We start from the raw sequence: 9256 nt of genomic DNA, 5'->3' as shown, positions 1-9256 counted from the left end.
GCGCGCGCCCGAGGGGCGGGGGTCCGGAGGTGGGGGCGGGGCTTTGATGGGGCGGGGCCTGCCCCGGGGGCGGGGCCTGAGGCGGGAGGCGGGATCCGATTGGGGTACGCGTGCCGAGGACTGGCAGGCAGGGGTCCCACCGCTCACGTCTGGTCGTACAGGCCCCGAGCCGGGACCAGCCTCCTCGCGCGCGGCCGCCAGGCACCGCCGTGGGGCGTTTGCACCTGTGGGGCCGGCCCGCGCCTGCGCACACGGCCGCCTCCCACGGGGCACCCGGATCCAGCCCGCGGCTCGGGGTTCCGCCGGAGGACCGGGGAGTGCACGACGCGGCCCGGGGCCTCCGGGGGTCGGGGGAGGCGAAGGAGCTGGGGGTCCCGTTGGGCTCCCGGATGACGGGGGACCCGGGTGGGGTCCGAGGTGGAGGAGGAGGGCGCCGGAGCAGACTCGGGGCTGGAGGACCTGCCTCTCCGCGTGCCCCCCCGAGCCGTGCGTGGGCGGCTCCGTCCGCCGGGTGTTCGGACGCGTGGTCCTGCTCTGCGCGAGCGTCCCCAGATGCCCCGTCTCTGCCCTCACCACAGACGGAGGCTGAGGCTCCAGCCAGGGATGGCCAGGGCCTGCTGCCCGCCGGCGCGTTGCTCCTCCTCCAGTTCGCGATGGTCCCTAAGGGGAGCCCCCCCATCAGCTCTCCCGTGGGGAGCTCCAAGGCTGCTCCGCTCCCTCCCTGCCCTGGCCTCGGCTGTTGTCTGGCCATGTCGCGACTCTCCGCCAGGCTCCCTGGATCCCTCCCCGCTATGAGAGACCCACTCCTCCACACTCCCAGGGAAGGCAGTGAACGCCACCAGCCCTGCCGGGCAGGATGCACAGCTTCGTCTAGTCCAGGCGGCGCTAGGGACATGTCCACGCGGGTCGCCCTGCTCCTGTCGCCTGCCAGCGCTCCGGGTCCCTGCTTCTGCGGGCCTGACCGCGGATTGCAGTGCGCGTGGCCGGGCTGGGCGTCGCGGGCCAAGGGGCTTCCTGGGGACCCGCCAGGTCCCTACCAGTGTTTTTCTGGCTGCCCTCGTGCCAGGCCCCTGCCCCGGCAGGGCGAGCAGGGGCTGCAGGGCCTCGGGAGGGGGTGGCTCGGGCCGGTGCGGGGAAGGGCAGGACTCCAGGGCCCCAGAGGAGAAAAACCTGGCGGAGGACACAGCCAGGGAGGATAATGTCTGGGGGAGGGTGTAAAGACCACAAATGCTACGGAGGAAATGCCTGGAAGTGTGCTAGACCTGCTGGCAGGGCCCGCAGGGGGAGGGGCGGGGGGGGGGGGCGGGAGGGGAGAGTAGGCAAGGAGGGAGGGAGATGCTGCCTTTTGCACAGGGCGGCTCCCAGGAGTGGACAGCGGAGGAAGACAGGGTGGGACCAGGGACTGGGTCTGAAGACACCATGGATCCTGGGAAGGTTCATCAGTGTCCAGAAACTGCACTGAGCATCGGCCGCACACCTGGAGCTGAGTTCTGGGGCAGACAGACAGCAAACTGAAAAATAAACAGGCCCGGGAGACGCCGCTTAGTGTCTTGGTGCCACTGTGGATGGAGGCAGCCAGGACTGAGTGACCAGGAGGAGCTGGCCTGGCAGCAGAGAGCACATCTGGGTGGTGGGGGTCGGGGGAGAAGAGAGAGTGCAAAGGCCGGTTGAGTCCCTCAGACAGGCGCCTGGGACCTGCTCTGAGTCCCTGCTCCTGGAGCCTTCAGCTTCCTGCCAGCCTCCTCCCCACTTCCTGAACCTCACGCCAGATGGCTTCGGGCACCCTGGTCCACTCCTCTCTCTTTCGGCCACCCACCCGATGAACCTGTTCTCCATCAGGCCTGGGAGGGTTGGGACCCAATCACAGTGCCTGTGAGAAGGCAGAGTTTTCTATCGAAGCCCACTTCCCATGATCCAAACTGCCACTGACTTAAGGAAACAGGATTTGAGGACATAGCTTTCTTTCTCAAGTCGCAAGAAAGAGGAGTGCAGAGAAAACATCTTAAAAAGGAAAATCCACATCTGACCATTTCTGCAGAACTTGGTGCTTCCTGATCCAGCACATTAACCAAATGGAAAGCTGTACTTCCATCAAACCCTCCCACGAACTTCTTAGAATACCTTCCTAAATAACTGGCAGCTTGTGGTTGAAGCTCACAACCAAATCTCTGCCTGGAACACAGCACCCAGTGCAGGCCCAGGCTCCGTCTGCTGCTGTGGACAGCCTCTTGTGCAGGCCCCTTCAAGGCTCTTGACCATTTGGTTCCACAGGGCTGTCTGTCTCTCCCTTTCTGTTCTCACTGTCATGGTCAGCTCGGGCCCCATAACAAAATACCACAGACTGGCGGCCTCAACAGCAGACATTTATTTCTCCCAGTTCTGGAGGCTGGAAGCCGGAGAGCAGGTGCCAGCACGGCCGGGTTCTGGCGAGAGCCACTTCCTCGTTTGCAGACAGCCACCTTGCCGATGTGTCTGCACACGGTGGAGAGACAGCGCAAGCTCTCTGGTGTCTCTTCTCGGAAGGGCACAAATCCCATCAGGAGGGTCCCACCCTCATGACCTCACCTGACCCCAATCACCTACCGAAGGCCCCACCTCCGGACACCATCACGGGCTTGGGGGGTGGAGTGTTAGAGTTTCAACATATCAGGGAGAGAATTAGGGAGAGAATAAATGTCTGTGTTTAAGCTGCCATTTACGTCTGTGGCACTCTGTTCCAGAACCCTGCACACTGAACGCTCACACCCGCACTCTGCTGGCCTGAGCGACAGCACGGAAATGGACTGGTAGTGCAGTGTGCAGCGATGGCTCCTTTCACCTGGCGTTTTGTTTTCAGCGCCGCTGATGGGTCTTTTCGTTGCTGCTGCACACTCAGTTGCACACTTGCGGCCGTTCTGCTGTGGGTATGCACTACACTTTGTTCTTTCTACTGTTAGCGACTGGTTGCCAGGCTTCGGTTTTTATGAAAAGGCTTCCAGGAACATTCTCGTCCACATGTGCACATGAGCACATGTCTGCTGAAGTAGGCATGCTGTGTTCACCTCTGGAAGATAACCCCAAACAGCTTTCCAAAAATCGACGCAAAAATCAAAACTCCTACTGGTACCAAGCAACGGTCTCGCTCTGCTCACCATGATCTGAGCCAATTAATCACGATGAGTTAGAGATCGAGAAAGGAAGCCTTTATTTGATTAGCCAGTATAACCGGAAGATGGCAGACTAATGTCTCAAAAAACCATCTCAAAGAATTACGGAACCTCGAGGCAGTTATAGGGAAAATGGGCAGTGAGGAGGGGTGTGGAGATGTCGGCCTTCGGGCGTGACGGACTCCAGGGTCCCTCATTGTTCTTTTCTTCTGTCTACGATGATGAACGTCCTGCAGGTGTTCCTTCTTCCTGGAGGCCTTCTCGTTCCTGGGGAAGATTTGTCGAGATTGTTAAGAACGAAGCTATCAGGGTACCTCAGCAGGGGTGTGTGCACAGGATCAGGGCCAGAAAATCATGAAAGTGTATAATAATTTATAATGACTACACACTGGAAGGGTTTTAACTGGGAAAGCGTCATTAGTGTGACAAGATGGCCTCACTTACGTCCACTTGCAGTGCTTCCACCAGCAGCACAGGAGACGTTCCTCTTCAGGCGTTTTTGTCAACCTTGGACACTAACAGTTTTGTGATTTCGGGCTTTCTGGTGGGGTGCAGAGGCGTCTGTGTGGTGGGCATTTGCTCTGTGGTGAGGGACGCCTGCACCCCGTCAGAGTCCCCTGCCACCTGCAGCTCTTCTTCGGAGCCTCTGTCCAATGTCGTGACTGTGTGCCGTGGGGTGTCTCCTTCTCACCGGTTTGCAGGAGCTCATCGTACATTCTGGAGGCGATTCTTTCGCCAGTTACAGTCCATTCTCGCTATTCGCGGTTGCTCTGCTCTAAAAAGTCACCGCGAAGATGGAATTACTGAGTGAGGGATCGCGAAGCCCTGCTCCTGGGGAAATCAGCGCCAGCTTCCGCGAGGTGCGGCCGCAGGTTTCCTCAGTGGGTCGGCAGAGCCTCGTTCCGCGTGTGCTTCTGCTGAAAGACACCGCACTGCACGCACGTGGCTGATGCGTGAACGCCGAGCCCGCGGCAGACTGCCCTCGGCCTGCAGGAGCCCACGTGACGCGGGATCTTCTCCGTCAGGCTCGTCCGGCCTCCTGCGCTTAGAACACCAGGCGGAACTCCAGCTCCAGGCCTCGGGCCGTCTTCACCAACAAAAAGCACAAAGGTGTGGAAAACGTGGCACTAAACAGGCGGGAAAGGACACTTGTTGACACGTGAGCTGAAACCAGAAGGCAGAGCGTCGTCCCATCCACCTCAGCCGGGAGCGTGCGGGTCCCCAAAAGACCACGGAAGCACCGTGAGCGTGGATTGTGGGGCCACAGACAAACCCCAGGGAGGGGGTGAATTTGCAATTATGGGGGATCCACTGTGTCTGCACCACAGAGCACACAGCCTCCTCCACAGCAGGCGGCCCTGCCACCCTTTCCATGCTGGCTTTCGGCGAACAGGCCTTCTTAGTTTCCACCTTTTCCAGTGATCTGCCTTGTCCTTTCTGGCAAGGACTTGGGGTGCTGTCCAGGCACCTGCCTGGGCGGAGGCGGTGAGGATGCTGGAGTTGCTGGCTTTCACATTTACATCTCCCAGCCAGCAGGCCTGCTCCGGCAGGCGGTGTGAGGTGGGGTCCAGCTGTGGTCTAGTGACCCGGCACACTGACCAGGTAAGCGTGGGGCTGAGCCAATCCAGGTTTGGGGCAACCGGAGGCCATTGGGGCTCTAAGAAAAAAAGCAAAATTATTATGATAAAATTAGATACACATTTATTCAGAACGAGAGAAAAAAATCACCACAAATTAAACATTTTTTTAAAAGCTGACTAATAGCACAAGCATCACAAAATCTAGAAAATAATTGTTTATAAGTTCATAATTTTTATTCATAAGTTTTTATTCATAGTTGCCTGCTCCTCCTCTCTGATACTTTTTTCATCTACATTTTTTATGGTTTCTTCTTATAACAAATTTGCAATGTCATTTTCCAGGGAGAAAAGAGAAAGATCATTTGGCCCCTCCGGCAAAGCTGAGAGGAAAAAAACCCTGACGGCTGTTTTACGACCCTGCTTGCCAACTCGTGACCAGCTGTGTCACACACATCGATAGGACTGCTGCCGAAGTTTGAGAGACTTTCTCTGCTTCTTTCATCTGAAAGCAGGGAAGTTCTGGGCAGCGCACGTTCCCTGCGCTGTGACTGGTCTGGAACGTGGCTGCTGATCTGATGAGCCTTCCCCATGATGTCCTCGTCACCTTGGCTGTCGGGACTCTGCGAGACCTCGTCAACGTCAGCATTTCCTGTGAAGTCAGCGGGTGCTCAGTGCCTTTCTCAGGGTCCAGTGACTCACTCCTCCTGGTTTGTTGCCACCGGAGCTCCTGGAAGCTGTTCTCTACTCCAGGATGTCCGGCATCAACTTCATTATGCAGGGAAGTGACGGGGACGACATAAATACACTCCACTGAACCCCAGCTGACATTTCCACAACTCAACTTCCCCCGGGCCAGATCCCAAAAGTGCCCCCACCTCTCCAGCAAGAGGGGAAGCACGACTGGGAGCCCGAGACAGCGTGGGAACTGCTGTGGTCACAGCACCTCAGTTTATCAGGTTTTACAAAACTCTATGACCCTACAGACCCTGCCATGTGTGCCGTGCTGTGTCCCTGGGGGGCCTTTGTCCATCTGTGCCCACTGCCATGCTGTCCCCGCTGCTCTGGCCATATGGTTCCAATCTAGGAGAGCCGAGGCCCCCACATGTGTCCTAGGTGCAGGCAGGACCTTTCCCTCCAGTGGCCGACTGCCGGCCTTTTCCAGCTTCTGGAGCCGCCATCCCTGCATCCCTGTGCTTGCGGCCCCTTCCTCCATTGTCAAAGCAACACAGCATTTATCCTAAAATTTGCACCCAGGATTTGTTTTAATCAGATATGGGAAGGTAACAGAAACAGAGGCAACTGCCTTTGAAAGAAGAATCTATTACTTATATTTCCCAAGAGAAAGAGTACACCACACAGGGCAACACGGGAGACACCAGTTTGAGCCAGGAGACAGGCAGCCATGAAGAGAACGTGGCTCACAGCCTTACTGGGGTCTCCAAAGGGAAGAACGTGCAAGGCAGCAAAGGTACACACAGAAAGTTAGCACTGGCTGGTTTGAACGCTTTCTGCAGGTCTGGGCTATGGGGGCGGCCCCTGGTTGGCCAGTACCTGGCAGGGGCGGCTTGGGGCAGGGGGAGTATTTGCTTGGTGTGGGAGAAGGAGATGGGAGCCCATGGGGTGTGGGCTCTGGTAGTTCATCTGTCGTTGAAGGCCCTCTCTCATGTCTCAGCGCCTCCAGGAATCCACGAGTCCTGGGCAGGGCCATGTCCCCAGGGCCATAGCCCAAACACCAAGGCTTCAAGAGTACAATCAGGGGGAAACAGAAAAGTTCTCGCCTGCCTAGAGATGCAGCCAGGTCTGATTTAAGAGAGAAAACTGGATTTTGTTATGAGAAGGACCGATGCTGCCACTGACGGTCGACGTCCCAGGGAGAGGCAGCCGCAGCCCACACTTCTCAGCCAGAGATAAATGGAGCCGAAAACAGAAAAGAAAAAAGAGCGGGGAGAAGAGGAAGAAAGAAAACCAAGGTAAGGGAGAAAAAAGCGCCCACTTTTGCCTATTCTTTTACTGGAAGAACTGAGGGCACCCCAAGGTGGATTCCCACAGCCTTGGAGCAGGGTCCCGTCTGTAGGGCCTCCACCCTCAATACCCGATGTCACTGAATTGTGGCTCTGCCCAGCCGACTGCTGGAGCATGTCATGCTCGGGTAGGTGAGCTAGCATGCTCAGTCCAGGGCCCACGTCGCCAGCCTCTCAGCTGCAGTTGCCTCCACCTCGAAGGGACACCATGCGCCTTCTCAGGCTGCCCATGGGTCCCTCAGCTTTCCAGCGCACACGACCTCTGCAGACAAGAGCTCGGCTGCAGCCACCTCTCTCCACGAGCACGGGTGTGGCCTTACACTGATGACAGCCTTCTCCAAGGAGACTCACGTGACACACTCATTACGGACACACAGGTCCAACACCTTTTAGTCCTTTTTGGGTTCTAGTGGCACCACGTTCCTCCCCCAGACCCCTTGGCTACCTGGAGCCCCTTGGGACTAACCAAGCGAACAGCAGTGGGAGTTCGTGGACTATGCAAGTGGCACTGCCAGCCACCAGCGTGACAGAGCTCGGTGGAGTGCTGCTGCTTGCCCTTCCTCAATTGGGACGTCCCTGATGACAGATGTACCCAGGGGTCAAGACACTTGGCCAAACTTCATCTGTTGTCATAGCAGTGGATGCCCTGAACAACGATGGCTCCTCCGCACAGTGATCATACACAATCAGGCCATTGACTAAAAATCGTCCCCTTCAGTGGATGGAACCCTAGGAGTCTCTTGTCTCACAGAATGCAAAATATAAATTAAAATCAGCATGTCTGCACACATACTAAGGCCACAATCCAAGGCCTGGTCAGGACACACCTACTCCCTTTGGAGTTACAGACATTATAACAGTGACCAAGACACACATGTTACTTGTTAAAATACAGAGAGAACTGCCATGTCCCTGTGAGGTCCCAGAGAGCCCATTTAACTGAGAGACTTGATGCTCTTCTTAACCAACTTCTGTCAAATTCCAGTTCAGCAAACAGACCCTAGGTGAGCCTGTGTCTTGTCCGGCCTTCCACACCCTTAACTAAAGGGCCTTTGGCCCACTCACGCCTCACACCAATGAGGAGAGCTCTCCCATTGCCCTTTCCTGCATCGGAAGCGGGTGTGTCCTGCCTGTCATAAAGACTCCTATGTGAGGCCCTTCCTGACGCGCCTTGGGCTCCCCGTGTGGCCTTGCATGGGGAGCCTGCCTCCTGTTCCTAGGGATCTATGAGCACGACCTTCTTCCCTTGTGGCAAGGATTTCCGTGTCTGCACATTGGGCATATCTGATCGAAGCCAATGCCAAGTACAAATTTTAGAACAATCTTCAAACCTCTCTCTCTTCCAAGGTGAGCGCATGGCCTCCTCCATGTCAGCTCTCCCTCTGCCTCCCCCACAGGACACTGTGATAGCATTTGGGGGGGGCCCACTGGGATAATCCAGGATCATCTCCCATCTCAACATCCTTAACTTAATCACACCTCTAAGTCCTTTCACCAGGTAAGGTCACGGTCACAGGTCCTGGGGACTAGGACAGTGGACTCCGTCGGGGGCCAGCCAACCACACTCCACTTATGCCCCTCATGACTTCTGTGCTGTTGTTGTCACATTCTAATTCTCTAGAGACAGTTGAAGACGTGACTGTTGCACAAGTCCTCCTTTGTGGGGGTTCCATACAACACACCCTCTCTGTTCATCTCCCTCCTTCCTGTACTCTGGGCTGTTCTGGGTCATTCTCCTCCCGCTTGAAGGACACCGCTGAATGCTTCCTGAAGTGAGGCTCAGTGGAGACAAACGTTCTCAGAGTTGGTTTCTCCAAAACGTCTTTATTTGACCTTCGTTTTTGCTGGATTTAGATCGTAGGTTGCCAGTTACTCACTTTCAGGACTGCGAAGTTTTCGCTCCGCTGTCTCTTGGCGTCGGCTCTCCTGTTGAAAAGTCAGCGCTCGCTCTTCCCTTTTTGCACGTCGAGGTAATAGGTCTCTTTTCCTCCAGCGAATGGAAGGTTTTCCCTTTTCTGTGGTTTCCCGGCTCCCTTAAGAGGAGTGCGGATCCAGCGTTTTTTGCGCGTTTCCTCTTGGGCTGCAGAGCACTTCCTGATCTGCGGATGGACGGCTTTTATCACTTTCAGAAAATTATCAGCTCCTGCCCTTCCCCATACTGTTTGTCACCAACCGAAGGGGCTGGCGCTTAGGTGGCCTCCCAGGACGGGTCCCGGTGTCTGAGGGAAGACCCTGCTGAGTCAGAGGCTTTCCCCGCGCTGTGAGACGCTTGGCTGTTGGACACGCAGCGCTGCGTGACCTCCTCAAGCCGTGCAGAGTTTAAAGCGTGCACGTTTACACCTGCGACCCCACCTCTAGGGCCCCGCCCTCGCCCCCGCCGGCCCACCTAAGCCCCTGCCCCCGCCCCCGCCCCCGCCCCACCCCCACCCGCCTGGGTTCCAAGACGTGGCCACACCCCTACCCTGCCCCGCCCACCGCCCCCGTCCCAAGACCCGCCCACGCCCCGCCC

At 56.9% G+C, this 9256-nt stretch overlaps 1 long non-coding RNA gene across 1 annotated transcript; it reads right to left on the bottom strand.

Moving 5' to 3' along the window:
• Positions 1–3160: 3160 nt before the first annotated feature.
• LOC103565373 (uncharacterized) lies at positions 3161–9120 on the bottom strand. Its single transcript, XR_548269.2, has 3 exons — positions 8227–9120; positions 3591–4803; positions 3161–3413 (listed from the first exon to the last, which is right to left on the bottom strand). It is a non-coding gene; the product is annotated as an uncharacterized lncRNA (long non-coding RNA).
• Between the last annotated feature and the right edge of the window lie 136 nt (positions 9121–9256).

This window comes from Equus przewalskii, chromosome 3 (assembly GCF_037783145.1).
Source record: "Equus przewalskii isolate Varuska chromosome 3, EquPr2, whole genome shotgun sequence".
Lineage (NCBI taxonomy): Eukaryota > Metazoa > Chordata > Mammalia > Perissodactyla > Equidae > Equus > Equus przewalskii.
The sequence above is the reverse complement of the archived record's forward strand: the minus strand, read 5'-3'. Positions and strand labels throughout refer to the sequence as shown.